The 18,453-nt window shown below is 44.0% G+C and overlaps 1 long non-coding RNA gene across 2 annotated transcripts in view; it reads left to right on the top strand.

Annotated features, from left to right (window-relative positions):
* LOC109547341 (uncharacterized) overlaps window positions 1-16,979 on the top strand; it is a 57,649-nt gene extending 40,670 nt beyond the window's left edge. Inside the window, exons 4-5 of one of the 2 annotated variants that reach the window (XR_002173057.3) lie at window positions 1,133-5,000; window positions 7,244-16,979. This is a non-coding gene — a long non-coding RNA (uncharacterized lncRNA). The other variant, XR_012324386.1, reaches the window with a different exon arrangement.
* Window positions 16,980-18,453: the final 1,474 nt, after the last annotated feature.

Raw genomic sequence — 18,453 nt, 5'->3', positions numbered from 1 at the left:
AGTGAGCTGTTACCACGAGACAGGTTTATTCTGGAATAGCTCAGAGAAAAACTGAAACCAATGTGGAGAAGTTGCAAGGAGGAAAGTTGCCTTAACAGAAAGAATTTTAATAACTAGAATTTTGCAACAAGCAACAGTCTTTATAGTGGAGGAGATAAGTTTCATCCCAGGAAGTCTATATAACAAGTTTGTTCCTGGCATCACCAACTTGAGAACAAAAAAATGTTTTCAACCATTATGTGGTGGTTATTATGGTGGCACTGTTCTAAGTACTTTACATATGTAATTCCTGGAATAGTCACAACAACCTTCTGAAGTAGTATATTATTATCTCCAATTTACAGATGAGGAAAAATAGGCTCAGAGAGGTTCAGTAACTTGCCCAGGGCCACACTGTGACTCAAACCCAGCTAGTCTGGCTCCAAAATCCATGCTCTTAACTACTATAGTGAGGGCACATTTATATGAATACCCCAAGATATAGCCCCTACATGTCGAATTATAGGAGTTTCTCCCCCTCACCCAGAGGTGCCTGGGTCATTTCCAGGAGTCCCCATGGAGTACCTACCTCCGCCTACAAACTAGTGCATGTGGTATGAGCACCTGTCATACACTGTGGCTTCCCTCTTGGTGACATCTTAGCTCTTGACACTATTTAGGCAGACTTGCTCCTGCCTCTGCCAACTATACTAATTGTTAGAACACCAATGTCTGTGCCAGTGTCTGCTTTCTCACAATGCACTCTGGTCCTCGGGCTCAGCATCCCTGTGTGTACCAATGTATGTGCCAAGGGGGCTTCCTCACAATGCACCCTGGTCCCTCTGGCTCAGCATCCCCGTGTGTCACTGGGTCCTGAGAGCTGTGGAGAATGGTCCCACTTCTGTGCCACAGTTTGTCATTATGAGTCCCCAAGAAACACTACTTTTGGCCAGAGTCTTCTATCTCTCAACAACAAGATGTCTCTCTCAGCTTCTGGCCCTCATATTCTTGGTTATAGGGTTTCAGAGAAGTCCAACAGTTAGATTTGGGTCAAATTAATACAATATCCTGTCCCTCCCTGTCACCTTTACATCTCTCTCAACGGTCTCTGTCACCGGACAAGCAAAATAAATAAAACTCTCTTTTCCCCCAGTCACAAAGCACAGAGCCTCCGTGCACCAGTTGAAGAGATACTCTGCAGAGATGCCACCTAGCTTCTCCCCAGGCCCTGCCTAGCCACAAAGGACCTGTGATACCTGTGAACAGAAGCAGAAAGGCTGTTGGTCAGGAGTGCAGGGGAAAGGGGTGCTGGACCAAGTTGGAGGCTGGAAAAAAATGGTAAGGTCTCGTCAATTCTAAAGTGTTAGAACCCTAAGTCCCAAATAGTTTGATAGAAATGGAGTTGTTCAGCCTGTTTCCTCAAGTAGCCCCACTGGGTTTGTTTGGGGAACAGTAAGCTGTGTTTCTAGGTCAAATTTTGAGCAGTTTCTGGATTCTACTTCATTTATGGAAGGTGAAGAGTGAAGTATCTGGCTATCTCATACAGCTCACCTTTAGGCAAGTGAGGAAACTGGCGTGGAGATTTATTGATGAGGAACAACTAATGGTTTATCCAATAAGCCCTTTCCTTCAGGGAGAATTACAGAGGTGAGCTTCCTGTGTTTGTACCCCAGTCTCTCTCATGCTCTAGGTAAATATAGCAAGGATTTATTTATTTATTTATTTATGTATTTTTTTGCTGCGTTGGGTCTTTGTTGCTGCGTGCGGGCTTTCTCTAGTTGCGGTGAGCTGGGGCTACTCTTCGTTCTGGTGCATGGGCTTCTCATTGTGGTGGCTTCTCTTGTTGCAGAGCATGGGCTCTAGGCATGCAGGCTTCAGTAGCTGCAGCACGCAGACTCAGTAGTTGTGGCTTGCGGGCTCTAGAGCACAGGCTCAGTAGTTGTGGTGCACAGGCTTAGTTGCTCCGCGGCATGTGGGATTTTCCCGGACCAGGGATCAAACCCGTCTCCCCTGCATTGGCGGCAGATTCTTAACCACTGCTCCACCAGAGAAGTCCAGGATTTATTTAATTTTTTAACATCTCCACATTATCCAAGTGGCCTTCTTATTGTCTTTTATGGGTAATATGAAGGGTTTGGGACATTCAAATTCTCTGACGTTTCTGTTATAGCATTTGACTGAAAGAGGGGAGAGAAGAGTGAAGCATATATCACTGTGGGTTATGGAGAAAGGGTGTGGTAGCCAGCCTCAACATTACCTTCAGTATTCCTTGCCCCCTACTGTTCATGTCTTGCATAGTGTATGTTCCCATATTGAATCCATGTTTGTCTTTGTGACAAATAACATATGGCAAAAGTGACAGTGTGTGACTTCCTAGGCTAGGTCATGACTTCCACCTTGGTCCCTGGGACTGTGTGCTCTGGGGGAAGTCAGCCACCATGTTGTGGAGGATACTCAAGCAGCCACGTGGAAGGGCCCATGTGGGGAAGAACTGAGGCCACCTGCCAAAGTTAGCACACACTTGTCAGCTACTTTTATTGAAAGTAGATTCTCCAGCCCCAGTAGAGCTCTCACATAACTGCAGCCCTGGTTGATATCTTGACTGCAACCTCAGAAGAGATTCTGAGCCAGAACTACCCAAATTTCTTCCTGACCTACAGAAACTGTCATAGATATTGATAATTTCAGCCACTAAGTTTTGAGATAATTTGTAGCACAGCACTTGATAACCCATGCAAAGAGCAAGTCTGATCATGTGAAGGGCTCCCTAGCATAAGCCCTGTGGGTTGGGCACCTTCATGCACTGTATCCTTGGGAAGCCAGAGGGCAGTTTCTTTGTTCTGTAGTCGGAGTTGGCCACCTAGGACCCATGGGCCAAATCCAGCCCTCCCCGGGCTGAGTCTGCCCACGTCATTTGTTTACATCTTATCTACGGCTGATTTCTTGCTACAGTGACAGAGCTGAGTAGTTGCAACAGACTGGATGGTTCACAAAGATGAAAACAGTTTCTATTTAACCCTTTATAGAGAAAGCTTGCTGACCCCTGTTCTACAGGAATTTACAGTCGATAGCAAAATGTCTCTCTCACACATATACAGATCCACACGCTCTCCCCACACAAGAGCCTGAAGTGCATGCATGCTACTTCATCTGCCCACAGAGTCCTCTTTTCCTTCTTCGTCTGGCCAACTCCTACTCATCCTTCAAACTCAGTTGAGATGCCACCTCCTTCACTCAACCTTTACTTGGCAAAAGTCCTCCCCTCCTTTGAGGTTGGTTTATACATCACCTTCTTCCCTCATTCCCCCAACCCAAGCAAATTCTAACAGCAGTGTTTTCTTTAAGAATTCTAATCTCTTTAAGAGATTAGAATTCTATTCTCTTTAAGAATTCTGATCAATCACATGATGGAGTTTTGTTCAGTGTCTTTCTGCCCCAGTGGGTATGAGCTCTTCAAGGGCACGGACTGTGTGATATTCATTTTATAACCTCAGAGTAGTATGCCTTTATTTATTCATCAGAAGTCCTTACTGAATGCTTATTTGCCAGATCATGGATGGCACCAGGATACATGGAGAAAGAGACTGAGTCCTTGCCCTCAGGTTGCTCTAGGAAGGAAGTGGAAGAACAAACTGGTAGTAGGATTCAATGTGATGGAGATGTGTGAAGCTGCGCTGTGAGCATATTTGCAATAACCATATAAACATATGCAAAAAATAATCGGTTTTCAACACTTTCATAGCATTTACTATGTGTCAGACACTGTACTAAGCACTTACGTATATTTTAATTTGTTTAATCTTTATACTACATGAGGCAAATATGTACTACAATTATTTCCATTTTATAGGATATAGAGACCCAGAGAAGTCAAGTAACACGCCCAGGGTCACCGAGCTAAAAATGTCAAATGAACTTCAGAGAAATTATTTAGTTGAATAGTTAAATTCCAAGTCTCAGTAACAATGCAAGTGTAAGGAATTGGGAAAATGCTGTTCTTTTGTCTCAGTACACTATGTGGATGGTTTCTGTCAAGCTGGAAATTCCTCCTCCAAAGGCTTTCTGACAATTTGTACTGCGGTTGGCATTTTATTTCTAGGAATTGCTTCTGGGAGATTCTGCTATTTTAATGATTGTGCAACCCTGGTTTTCTCAGTGAATTGTACCATTTGCCACTTGGAAGTCATTCGAGTTATCAGTTTTACTTTCTTAGGGCTCTGCAGGGAAAGAACACATTCAACAGAAAAGTTACTGCCCTGCCCCAAATGTATTTCAATGTTTTTTCTTGCCAAAGTCAATAGGACTATCCGTTGTCTACAGCTGGGGTGTGAGATGGGGCCTTGGGGCCTTCTCTCTGCCATCATTTGTCTCCAGCCATGATCTGAAGCTGTGGCTTAATTGGTTCAAACCTTGGATATCACTCAGTGGATTGTGAACAATGGCTAACGATGCTGGTTCTAGCTTAAAGAAAACCCTTGCCCCCAGTAGTATAAATCACTGAATCCATTCTATTTTTCTTTCTAGGACCGAAGACTTTGGAGCTCCAAAGCTGGTTACTTTTAAAAATATTTAAGTAGGTTTTTTGAACCACTCTGTTCAGGTCACGCTTCCGTGCTTGGTTCAGCCTTCCTCCCAGGAGATGTGGGTGCTTTGTGATAAAGACTGGGGCTGGAGAGTGGGAGAAATCCTCTGCTGAGAACAGTGACAGGTGCGGAAAGCAGGTCTGTCCCCTATCCGAGCTCAGCGATTCCCTTCAAAGGGAAAGATGTAGGGTGAAGTGGTGAGGAATGGGTGTCAACGTGGGCAGGAGAGGGAAAGGCCAGTATATCCACTCATGTTTTTCATCATATTCACCAGCATTTGACAAGTCCTGATGGAATCAATTATGTGCCACACCTTGTTTACAGTCAGGTCCCGAAGTTTACACTGGTGAATGAGACAGACATGGTTCCTGCTCTCCTGAAGCAGTGAGGAAGATCAGAAAACAGATGACAGATTTCTAAAAATCATTAAAATTTACGGTAAGTGCTAGTAGGAACTAAAGAGTGGGCTATTACAGAGAATAATCGAGAATGGGGGATGGGACGGGACATCTATTTCAAATGGAATTATCAGATAAAGGCCTCTCGGAGGATGTAAAGGATAGGACTTGAAGGATAAAGAAGCCCAGGGAGAATTCTGGGCAGAGGAAATGGATTGTGTGACGGCTCTAAAGCTGAAGTTGGCTCAGGCTAAAAGAAGCTAAGCTACTCTTGGGGGCCCTCCAGGCTTCCTGCCTGGACTGCTTTCTCCAGAAAATGTCCGTCTGCCCTAGGCCCAGTGCTTCCCTTTGTTTCATCCAAACATGCTCCTGGTAAGAGCATGAGAGCCAGCTTTGCCAGGATCCACAATTCACTTGGGATCTCAGGTTCAGCTATAGCTCTGAGGCAGAGTAGCAGACATTCATCAAGAAAGGAATAGGCTTTGGAACTTGGGGTCCCTTCTCTTTTATTTTAAGGAGAGCAAACCTGGGTGAATCTTACTCTTACAAACTATTTAGGTTCAAATCCTGGCTCTGCCACCTGGGAGCTATAACTTTAGTCTGTTACTTAACTGCTTTGTGTCTCACTATCCTCATCTGTAAAATGGGTCAAAAGGCAGCATCTGCCTCACAGGATTGTTATGAGAATTTAATAAGTTAATGTTAGCTAAGTGTTTAGATCAGTACCTGACACTTAAACATTCAACAATAGTGTTGCTGTTATTAATACTATTATCATACTTAAGCTCTTACACCCCACTGACGCCTTGTACGGCAGAGGAGGTGGTATTATGCATTCCCCTGGTCCTGGGCTTCCTGGAATCAAGGTATAGACTTAATTATATAACTCAATTCAGAAATCATTTTTATACCAGGCACTGTGTTGGACACTTTACTATACCATTTCCTTTGCTCCTGCTAATAATCTTAAGAAGCATGTATTATTATCCCCGTTTTATAGATGCAGAAACTCAGGTTTAAAGAGGTTAGCTAACTTACCCAACACCGTGAAGCTAATATGATTCCTAGGTCTGAGATTCTGACTCAGCAGGCCTGGCTAAGGCCTCAGAGTCTGCATTACAAGTACCTCTCCCAACCTTCCCAGTTCTTTTTTTTTTTTTAAATAAATTTATTTATTTTATTTATTTATTTTTGGCTGCATTGGGTCTTCGTTGCTGTACTCGGTCTTTCTCTAGTTGCGGGGAGCGGGGGCTACTCTTTGTTGCGGTGCGTGGGCTTCTGACTGCGGTGGCTTCTCTTGTTGCAGAGCACGGACTCTAGGCGCACAGGCCCAGTAGTTGTGGCTCACGGGCTCTAGAGCACAGGCTCAGTAGTTGTGGCGCACGGGCTTAGTTGCTCCGCAGCATGTGGGATCTTCCCGGACCAGGGTTTGAACCCGTGTCTCCTGCATTGGCAGGCGGATTCTTAACCACTGCGCCACCAGGGAAGCCCCCAACCTTCCCAGTTCTGACGAGGGTGACCTCTTTATCGTACTTTGGAAAACTATGGCCTAGATGATCTCTAAAAATCCCTGAGGCTGCAAAGACTGTGAAGATGAGAAAGTCCATACATTCGAGTACACAGTTTAGTGGGGAAGGCAGTTTGCGGCTGATAATGTTTGTTTATAAGAGAATTAACTCAGGACATTTTTCTGACACGGTCATTGTCTAACAGGCACACTGGGACTGAAAAATGTGTCCCCCCCCCGCCCCCCCCACCTTAAGTGTTTTGCATTATGTAATCCCTGTTCACAATTTCTCATCTACCTTTACAAAATAAAATAAAATAAAATAAAAATGTGCTGAAAACCAGAAGTCAAGTTTGGGGCAACTCACTTTGCAGTCAAACTTGACTGAATTGAAGGAAGTTTATTTACAGATGTTATTTAAACCACTTACTATGAATATTTATACGTCGCCTTGCAAAATTATCAATGTGCTTGATTATGGGGTTGTATTAGTTATTAGCAGTTACATAACAAATTACCCCCAAACTTAATGGCTTAAAGCAACAAATATTTATTATCCCACAGTTTCTGTGGGTCAGGAATTCCAAAGCGACTCACCTGGGTGGCCGCGCTCAAGGTGTTGCTGGGGCCGCAGTCACCTGCAGACTTGACTGGACTGAAGGGCTCTCCTGCAAGGCAGCTCATTCATACGGCTCTTGGCGGGAGGAAGCACAATGCGTTTTATGAGCTGGGCTTCAAAGTGTCACACTGTCCCTTCTGTTTGGTCCGTTTCTTAGAAGAGAATCACCAAGTTCAGCCCCCCACACACAAGAAGAGATTTAGTCTTCATCTCTTGAAGAAGAGAATATCACAGAACTTGTGGACGTATTTCAAAACCACCATAGGAGCACTACCCATACCTCCCTGGGTGTTTTCTGTTATATACAAGCTTTGGAGCAGTCTAATGCCTGCTTTAGTCTTTTATGTACTGAGGAATTCAATAAAGAATCCTAAATAATTATGAATTGCTTTTGACACCAAGAGTTTTGGATGAAGGGTTATGTTTCTATAGTATCATGATAAGCTTGCAGTATGTTTTTTTTTTCAGTTTAAATAAGCTAAAGAAATCCAGAGTGTTTTGAAATATTTTCAAGCTAGAAGGAACCTCACGGATTATCCAGTAACCAGAGTTTAGTCTCATTGCCCTTACTCTACAGATGAGTAACTTGAGACTCAGAGAGGAAAAAAAAAGTGTTTGCTAAGAACATACATACAATGTTTCAGACACTGCTAAGTGCTATAGATATATCATTTCATTAAATTCTCCCAGCTTTCTTGATGAGGAAAATAAGGATCAGAGAGGCAAGTAGCATGTCCCTAGATTAGACATCTAGTGTGTTTTGGAGACAGGGCTAAAACCCGTATCTCCCAAATGCCAGCCAGAGCCCTGCACATGTAACACCCTCTCTCATGACCCCATGGGATGTGACAGCAGGCTGGTAAGGCCTAGGTACCATATCCCTGGAGGATCAAGATGAAGGGTTTTCTCTCCAAACATCCAGGGTTCTCTTTAGTCTCTACATCTCACCTGACTTCTGCTTCCCGAGCTAATGTCCAACCTGAGAGTCTCCTCTGGAAACCAGACAAGAACCACAGAAGTTACAGAAGAAGTGACCCCATGCCTGTTGCCTCACCCTCAGGCTGGGTTTCTGAACTTCAAGCTCGGTAGGTGCTGCTGAGCTGTGAGGGGGTAAGTTCCCACCTTGGGATAGATTCTAAGGGTACCTCAGATACATGTCATGTTCTCACTCTCATCTAAGAACAGGGCCTCATCCCCAGGGGACCATGGCTGGAGACGGCTTTCCCAACTGCTGTCAGCTTTAAATTCTATGAAGGATATGCCAATCATTAGGAATCTAAGTTAAAAAGTCATAATAACAGTAGTTGTAGTGATAAATCAGGATTCTTTCAGTGATACATGTTAGAAAATCCAATCCCAATGACATAATCTAAAGGAATATTAATTGAAAAGTCCAGACATAGAGTTGATTTCAGGTGTGGCATGATGAAGACAACCAAATGTTCCAGAAGCACTCGGTTTCTCTTTCATCCCTTAACTCTGCTTACTACGTTGATTCCATTCTCAGACTATCTGATCTGGTCCCTGAACTAATCACTATCACCAGAAGAATGTATTGTTCTCATTGGCCAGGCCTGGGTCACATGATACTCCTGGATCAGGGGATGGGGAAGAGTACAAACTACCAAGAAAAAAAACAAAAAACAAAAAAACCCCAACACTTCATTTTACTGGACGTAGAATGAAGAGATGTTGCTAATAAATTTGACAAACATTTAAGCTCTTATTATGTGCCGGGTTCTATGCTAAGCAATCTACATGCACAATCTTATTTAATCTTTATTAACAACTCTGTGACATATATATCAACATTACCCTGTATAGTTTTACAATTTTTATTTAGTTTTATTGAAATACAGTAGATTTACAATGTTGTGTTAATTTCTGCTGTACAGCAAAGTGATTCAGTTATATCTATTTTTTCATATTTTTTTCCATTATGGTTTATTATAGAATATTGAATATAGTTCCCTGTGCTGTATAGTAGGACCTAGTGGTTTATTGCATCTGCTAATCCCAAACTCCTCCATCCCTCTCCCACCCTCTCCCACTTGGCAGCCACAAGTCTGTTCTCTATGTCTGTATGTTTCTCTTTCAATAAAAGTTCCTTTGTGTCATATTTTAGATTGCACATATAAGTGATATCATATGGTTTTGTCTTTCTGTGTCTGACTTACTTCACTTAGTATGATAATGTCCAGTTCCATCCACACGGCTGCAAATGGCATTTTGTTCTTTTTTTATGGCTGAGTAGTATGCCATTGTATATACGTACCACATCTTCTTTATCCATTCATCTGTCGATGGACATTTAGGTTGTTTCCATGTCTTGGCTATTGTGAATAGTGCTGCTATGAACACTGGAGTGTATGTATCTTTCTGAATTATATTTTTGTCCAGATGTATGCCTAGGAGTGGGATTGCTGGGTCATATGGCAGCTCTATTTTTAGTTTTCTGAAGAACCTCCATACTGTTTTCCATAGTGGCTGTACCAACTTACATTCCCACCAGTAGTGTAGGAGGGTTCCCTTTTCTCCACCCCTCCCCAGCATTTGTTATTTGTAGACTTATTTTTTTTTTGAAGATTCTTTTTTGATGTGGACCATTTTTTTTAAATCTTTATTGAATTTTTTACAATATTGCTTCTGTTTTTTTTTTATGTTTTGTGTTTTTTGGCCAAGAGGCATGTGGGATCCTAGCTCCCCAACCAGGGATTAAACCCACACTCCTTGCATTGGATGCACTGGACCACCAGCGAAGTCCCTGTAGACTTCTTAATGATGACCATTCTGACTGGTGTGAGGTGATACCTCATTTTAGTTTTGATTTGCATGTCTCTAATAATTAGCAACATTGATCATCTTTTCATATGCCTGTTGGCTATCTGTTTGTCTCCTTTGGAGAAATGTCTAGTTCTTCTGCCCATTTTTCAATTGAGTTGTTTTTTTGTTGTTGAGTTGCGTAAGCTGTTTTTATATTTTGGAAATTAAGCCCTAGTCGGTTGCATCGTTTTCAGATATTTTCTCCCATTCCACAGTCATCTTTCGTTTTGTTTATGGTTTCCTTTCCTTACAAGCAAAAGCTTGTAAGTTTGATTAGGTCCCATTTGTTTATTTTGTTTTTATTTCTAAAATAAAAATAATTTTTGCTTTTATTTCTAAAATAATTATATGGGAGACAGCTCCATATAATAGATGAAGAAACTGAAGCTCAGAGAGGTTAAGCTGCATGCTCAAGGTCATACAGTTAGTAAGTGATGAGGCTGAGTTTGAACCGGTTCTGTCTGATTCAAGATCCATTCTTGTGCCATTTCATGAAGCTGCCTGTGGCACTGGCTTCCTCTAAGTCATTTAGGCTGGAAACATCAGAGTCTTTTACAACATCTTTCATCATCTACATCCAATTAGTCATTGAATCTAGTTATCCTACCTCCTCCAGGTCTATCTGTCCCCATTGCCACTGCCTTAGGTAAGCACCTGATCACTTCTTCCTGGATAACTGTAAAAGCTTATACTTTCCTCAGAGAACCTGTGAGGCCTGAGGACCATCTTAACTTACAAATTTACATTAAAAGTTAGACCCATAAAAATCGATATCATCTGGCGTTCTTTGAAAAACAGAAGAACCTGGTTAACACTGGGTCCACAGCCTACATGGCAACAATGGCTGAGATTAAGCAGCAGCTGTCGCTGATAAGATGTCTGTGGTCCCCATTGCTTCTTTTCTTCAGTGAACTCCTCACTCATTTAAGTTCCTTGCCTGCCCTCTGTAGGCATCTGAGTTTGCAAGCCTAGCACCTAGTCTGGCAACTGATCTAGAAGAAGCCCTTTAGGAAATGTTCATTTCTGAGAACAGCAGGCCTGCCTCAGCATTGTGGAAGGTGCTGCCTCCCCGTTATCCCAACCCCAACTGAACTTCTGCCAGGCATGTAGGAAACAGCCCCGGTTTTTGGTATCTCCTTATAGTTCATCCTCTAGGAGAATAACGTTCCCTGGCATATTATGAAATACCCTTTTTTGACCTTCAAAGGCCAATGAGCCCATACTCCTTGAAACACCTATGGAATCTACACCCCAAGGATTTTCTCTTATGAGGTTTAGGACTATCATAAACTCCCCTACACACTAATATCTTCATCTAACAGTCATGGATTGAATGCCTACATGTGCCAGTCACTGTGCTAGGTGTTGAAAAGAGTATAGAAAAGAATAAGACCCACCCCCTGCCTCAAAGGTATCCTAATCTCATGGGGAGTTAGAGAGAGAAACAGATCAGGTCCACCTGTGTTTAAGGGGCTAGAATCTAAGTGGCACAGGCCATAGGGTGGGCGCACAGAGGGAAACTGAGTCATCTTGCCTGGCGGTGCATTCCAGACTGTGTCAGACAATGGACAGGCCTTGGTGTCCTTCCCTTGACCTAGTGCTTGGTGATAAGAACTGTCACTTACTGAGCAGCACTATGTCCCTGGTATAAAATGCCAGATACCTGTGTTGCTTAACTTAATCTTCATGACCATCCATGAGGACTGTATTAAATGAATTAGTACATTACAACCTTTAGAAGAGTATCTGACTCATGGCAAATGCTCCATGGAAGTTACCTATTGTCATTCTATATTCTACACATACGTACATATATACATACATACTTATATAGTTATATATTCTATTATTCTATAGTGGATGAAAATGAAATCAGGTGGTGTAAGCTCAAAAGCCCATCAGGGCCAAGCATATGTCTTATGTAATTTCCCAAGGAGGCCCAAAAGCCAGCTTGGGTTTCCATCACTAGTAGACTGGATAGGTAAGAAGTGGTGGATTCACACAGTGGGATCTATGTAGCAGATAGAAGCAATAGATACACAACATACGCAGTGCTTGTAAGTAGGAGGACTTGATCCTTGGCTTCTTCGGAAGGGGGCTTCTCAGCAGTAGCCGTTGGGGGCCCGTGGGAATGCAGACTATGACAGATACAGTAGAATGACTCGCTCAGCATCTATCCCTCCTTCCTCTGTGTGCCTTCCTGAACTGCAGAGGCTGCAAAGGTAAACTCCACCTTATCAGCCTCCTATACAGGTTGGGTATGATTAGAGTGTCATTCAGACGTGCTTGCTGGAGGCTCAAATTGGAATCAAGTTAAATGGGGATGAAGGTGGGGCCGCCTTGCTGCTACACTACGTTGCTGGTATAGGGCTGGCTGATGCAGTGCCAACGCTGATAATGGCAGCTTCTCCATCCTGGGTTGTGGCTTAGGCGGTCGGGGCCACAACAGCAGTTGAGATACCATTTGGATGTTGTTCTGGGTGCCATTCCTGGGGGCCCAGCCTAGATCCCGCTCTTCCATCAGTTTTGTAAGCACCCAATTCCCTGTAATCCTTTCCTGCTTAATATAGCTGGAGCTATTCTTTTATCTCGTGTGTGTGTGTGTGTGTGTGTGTGTGTGTGTGTGTGTGTGTGTGTGTGTGTGGCGGGGTGGTGGGGGAGTGGTAGCAGGTGTTTTTAAGATTTCAATGTGAAAGCTCCTTGTAAATATGGACTTGGACAAGGTACCTAACCTTTCTGAGCCTGGTTTCCTTGCTTATAAAGTGACTGCATGAAACCATTTCCCATAGTGTCGCGGGAAGATGCATGGAATATCATTGGCCATGTGACTGCCATATAGCAGCTGCTCCACAACAGAAAACTTCGTGTAGTGTAAAAAGCACGGGTTTTGTGGCTATTGTCTTCGCATCATGATAACACTGCTTATCAGCTCTGTGAATACTTAAAACTTTCTGAGGCCCTGGGAGATGCAGATGATAAGTATCTAGCACTACATTGTCTTTTTGCTGGTTTTGGTGAGGATTAAAGAGCTAGCACATATAAAGATGCCCAGCACAGTCCTTGCCTGGCACCCAGTAGCCTCTTCTCAAATGGTAGTTCCCTTCTTTATCTCCTATTCCCTCCAATTCACAGTAATTTAAAATATATCTACTGATAAATAGGCTGGTTGGAAAGAAACGAATTAGGTAAACGGTTGTAAAGGATGCTGTTACACAACCAGCCATGTGCTCCTTAACAGGAGCCTGATAATTTTTTTCTCCATAATACAGGAAATAAAGCTGTATCTGCCGCTTCAGTGTGTGTGTCTGGGTGCTCTGGAGACTGTTCTGTGAACACCTCTTTCCTGCCCCCAACTGTCCTTTCTTCTGCTACCAGAGTTCTGCTTCAGAAGATAGGGCTGGTGCTCTGGGCATCTGGGGACTGCCAAGTGAGATAAGAGTGGATTGGGGAAGGGAAGTCCTCTGGCCTCCTTGGGAAAGTGTCAGTAAGGTCAAAAGAGAGGAGGAAGGGATGATGCTAGACACACAGTGAGTCTGTTGGTTTGTCAGAGGAGTTGTCGGAGCCCTGGTGTTATCCGTAGAAGGGTGTGGGCAGGTGCAGAGCAGGCATACGGAGAGTAGGAACTAGAGCATCACTGATAGAATGAGAGAAATAGTGGCTATTTTAGGATTATTCATTAGCCTTTCTTGTTGTGAGATATACTTCTTGGTGAGAAGTATAACTAGTAGAATCCATTGAAAAGCATTTGTAGAGGCCATCAATAGTTAATTACGTTGGGTCTTGCCCACTGTATTTTCCTGTGAGCTCTGGAGGGAAGAATAGTGTTTTGTTTTTATTTTTTTTTTTATTTATTTTTTTGCGGTACTCGGGCCTCTCACTGTTGCGGCCTCTCCCGTTGCGGAGCACAGGCTCCGGACGCGCAGGCTCAGCGGCCATGGCTCACGGGCCCAGCCGCTCCGCGGCATGTGGGATCTTCCTGGACCGGGGCACGAACCCGTGTCCCCTGCATTGGCAGGTGGACTCTCAACCACTGCGCCACCAGGGAAGCCCTTGTTTTTATTTTTAATCCTTGCAAAGCCTAGCAGTGGTGATTAGCACACAGTAATTGACACACAAGCCTGTAACTTAATGTGGGCAGGGCATCTTGTGGAGAGACTTGGCCACTCGGCAAACATTGGTAGAGTGTCCACGATGTTCCTGCCAGAGGCTGAAGACATAAAGATAAATAAAATCGTCCCTGTACCCAAGGAGCTGACATTCTAGAGACAGAGGCAGGGGTTCAGCTAACACTAATTGAGTATCTATTATGTACTTCCTACCAGTCTCTGGGGATGTAACAGTGAGTAAGATCTGGTCCCTGCTTTTAAAGATCTTACAGGCTGTTGGGGTGAGGGTGGGAAGAAGCTGTCAGATGGACAGGCAGTTGCAATCCAGTGCCCTTCAAGCCAGGGTGGGTAGAAGCTCAAGGGGCTAAGGAGGATCTGGTAGGCCCCCTTGTCCAGAATGTGGGGGGCCGTGAGGGAGCTGTCCAGAGTGGAGCGTTGGGCTAAGCAGGGGTGAGCGGGACTTATCCAGGTGACAAGGAGGGGGTGATGTATGGGTGTGTTCACATCGCTGAGGGTGGGGAGAGGCCATTCCAGACAAAGAAAGCTGCTGCACTGGCCCAAGAAAGGGCCTGGAGGCCTGAGAGGATGGGGCAAGTTTGGTGTTGCTGGAGGGTAAGGTACACGATGGCAGGGAGTGGTGGGAAGTGAGATTTGAAGCAAGATGGGACTAGCTCTTACTGAAACTTGTTTGTCTTGCTAAGTAAAGAACCTGAATTTTATCTTGAAAGCAATGGGGAACCAGAAGAACTATTTTATAAATTAGACTGAATTCATTAATTCCATAAACATTTATAGATTGTTAAGTATGTATGTATTCACGAGTGGGCTGGATTCTGGGAATTTGATGGTGCGTAAAACAGCTCTTGCCCATGTGGAGCTCATGATCCAATGTGAGAGAGGCAGATGAAACAAATAGATTTTTTGTCTGTAGGAGAATTAAGGTCATATTTACATAATTAAAAATCATTGTACACTGCACAGTCACCCCAAAGAAATTAATAATTATAAAATATGACAAGTGCTATGAAGGCAACTCTAAGTCAGCTGGTGGTAAAATGCCAAATAATAGCGAATAATAATAGTCACAGGCATTTGGTGAGTGATCTCAGGGTAGCTGTCATCATGCCTCATGCAGATCATCTCATTGAATCTTCAAAGCAATCAGATGAATGAGATTTATCTCACATAAGGGTGTATGTCTGACTCCAAGATTTGTACAGTTAATGCATTGAGATTGCATCTTGATTTTTTTATCTTTTGATATTAGCAACTGTGATATTAGATTGGATAATGTCCCCCAAGATATCCATGTCCTAATCCCTGGAACCTGTGAATATGTTACTTTACATGCCAAAAGGGACTTTACAGATGTGATTAAATTAAGAAGCCTGCAATGGGGAGAGTGTCCTTGATTATCCAGGTGGGTCCAATGTAATCCCAAGGGTCCTTGTAAGAGGGATGCAGGAAAGTCAGAGAGAGGGGAAGACATGACGTCCTTTGAACAGGAAAGAGGGGACCGCTAGCTAAGCGATGCAGGAGGTCTCTAGAAACTGGAAAAGGCATGGAAATGGATCCTCCCCTTAGAGCTTCCAAAAGGAACAAAGCTCTGCCAACACCTTGGTTTTAGCTTCTAAGAATCATTTCTGTCTTTTGACCCCCACCATTATAAGGTAATAATTTGTGTTATTTTAAGCCACTAAGTTTGTAGTAATTACAGTGGCAATAGGAAACTAATAAAGCAAGTGTTTTTTTTTGAAACTTATCTCTCAACAGCTGGGTCAGAAGCCCCACACCAGAACACTCTGCTTTGCATAAAAGAAGACAAACAAGTATCTTAGAAGCTTGTAGAAGGTCTCCAGCTGGAGGAATGAGTCTGAAAGAGAAAGGAGAATGGAAGGAAATGGGAGAGAGAGTAATTTTTTTTTTTGCCTGTGCCACGAAGCATGCAGGATCTTAGTTCCCCAACTAGGGATCGAACCCATGCCCCATGCAGTGGAAGCGTGGAGTCTTAACCACTGGACCACCATGGAAGTCCTGGGAGAGAGAATATTTTAAGTGAAGGGACCCAAAGAAACAAAAACATGGAGGTGGGACACAGAAAGCACATATGAGGGAGGGTTAATAGTCTGGTTTTGCTAAAGCCATCAGGCACATCAGACAGGTGGAGTATGACATAAGGGTGGGAATTTGGGCTGCAATCAGACCAGGGAGCCTGACCCTTAGGTGTACGAGCACTGAATAGGTAGTGAAGGATCATGAGAGGATTTGGGAGGGGGGAGCATGTGACATAATCGTGCAGTGTTTGTTTTTTTTTTGCGGTACACGGGCCTCTCACTGTTGCGGCCTCTCCCGTTGCGGAGCACAGGCTCCGGACGCGCAGGCTCAGCGGCCATGGCTCACGGGCCCAGCCGCTCCGCGGCATGTGGGATCTTCCCGGACCGGGGCACGAACCTGTGTCCCCTGCATCGGCAGGCGGACTCTCAACCACTGCGCCACCAGGGAAGCCCTCGTGCAGTGTTTTATGAAGAATTCTCTCCACGGTTGGGAGTGGAAGGAGGGTAGGGGCAAGGCAACCAGTTCTGAGACCTTTGTTGTCACCTGCCCCGTGTAATGCAAGTCTGAACCAGCCTGGTGGCAGTGAGAAGAGAGAGGGGAGTCGCCCTGCTATAAAGAACACTAAGAAAAATGTCTTTACACCAACAGTTCTCCAAGTGTGGACCCTGGACCTTTGCAGTGTCCTTTTAGGGAGTCCTCAAGGGCTCTGTACTCTTATTCTGTACTCTTATTCTCAAGGTGTATAGTAGAGTCTTTCAGATGTTACATGACATGTGAAGTCGCCATGTACTCAGTGCAAAAGGAGAATTCAGCTCTCTTACATTAAGCCAGATATTAAAAAGACTTGAAAAAATGTATGTTTTTGTTTTGGAAAATATTATTTCACAAAAATGCTCTTTATGCTAACATATAATGACTTATTATTTCTAAATGAGTATATATTTAGACATTTCTAAGAATTAATTTCTAATATGATAAATATTGATGGATATAAGCCATATAAGCAATAGCTCTTTGGGGTCTTCAGTAATTTTTTAGGAGTATAAAGGGGTCATGAGACAAAAACAGTGAGATTTGCTGTTGCATACCAATCTTTCTACCTGATTCTGTTTATTTATTTGGGGTAAATTCCTAGACTTTATTTAGTCAGAGGATCAGTCTTTTAAATCCTGGAATAGGCAAGGCAGATGTGACTTCCCACCTGACAGCCGAGGCTCAGTGGGGTTAAGGTGCACACACCTTGAGTGAATGGAATAAGGGCCGAAAGCCTTGTGTTTGCGCCTGTATCCTGGGCTTTTCCCAGAGCTCCGAGTGCCCGGAGAAGGGATCGGCCTGACGTTAGGAGCCCTCGGGGCGGGGCGGGGTGGGGGTGGGGGGTTGGCGCTGGTCCTCAGGCTGCAGCCCGCGCCCCGAGGTCCTGGGTGCGCGCCAGGATGGTGCGTCCCAGCCTGTGCTCAGGGCTCCCTCTAGAGGCTGCGAGTAGACCCTACATCATTCTTGCTTCACTTTTCTACTGTTCCCGCTGAACTTTTCTTAGCCCCGGAAGAGTTGAAGTTCATGGCTGCCAGATGCCTTGAAGCAGGCAACGGGCAGCAAGCACATCTCCATTTTCACAGGAGGAAACTGTGGAGTCGAGAAACAGCGTGTTGCAATGAAGCCACTGACCTGACCTGAATCTTGGGCAACTGGGGTCACTTATCTCTCTGGGTTTCAATTACTCAGGAGAAAACGGCCTACCTGATCTAGTCACAAAGATCCTTCCAGCTCTAGCAGCCTATTATTGTAGGTGCCAGTTCTTCCCATGTCCCAGACCAGTGAGTGAAGACAACAGGGAGAGAGGGCTTAGTTCACTGGGCTACTGTCTCCCAGAGCTCTCCTTGCATTTATGGGTTTGACTTAACCTGAATCTGGCTTCAGGATGGGTCTTGGTAATTATGGCCCTCAATGATTCTGTCCTTTAGCAAGTTCGCTTTTGAGAGCCTTGTCTACAATTCATTCATTTATTAAACAAACAGTAACAACCTGGCATTGGCTGAGATATGTGTCAGGCGTTGGGCTAAGGGCCATACACCTTTTTTCTAACTTGATCCTGCCCAAACTCTATAAAGTAAGTGCTAGCATTATCCCCATTTTAGAGAGGAGAAAACTGAGGCACAGGGAACTCAGAAAACTGAGGCACAGAGAGAAAACTGTGACAAGATCACAAAGCAACTGTGTGGCAGAACCGGAATTCAAAACCAAGCAGTGTGGCTCCATAGACATGACACTATACCTAGCCTTGATGGTAAGAGTTTGCATTTTTTAGGGTTTGCTGTGTCCTTGGAGCTTTACATACAATATCTCATTTAATACTCACAATTCTATACATCAGTTCTATAAAGTA

This window comes from Tursiops truncatus, chromosome 1, assembly GCF_011762595.2.
Source record: "Tursiops truncatus isolate mTurTru1 chromosome 1, mTurTru1.mat.Y, whole genome shotgun sequence".
Classification (NCBI taxonomy): Eukaryota; Metazoa; Chordata; class Mammalia; order Artiodactyla; family Delphinidae; genus Tursiops; species Tursiops truncatus.
Note: the sequence above shows the minus strand (reverse complement) of the source record. Positions and strands in the feature narration are given on the sequence as shown.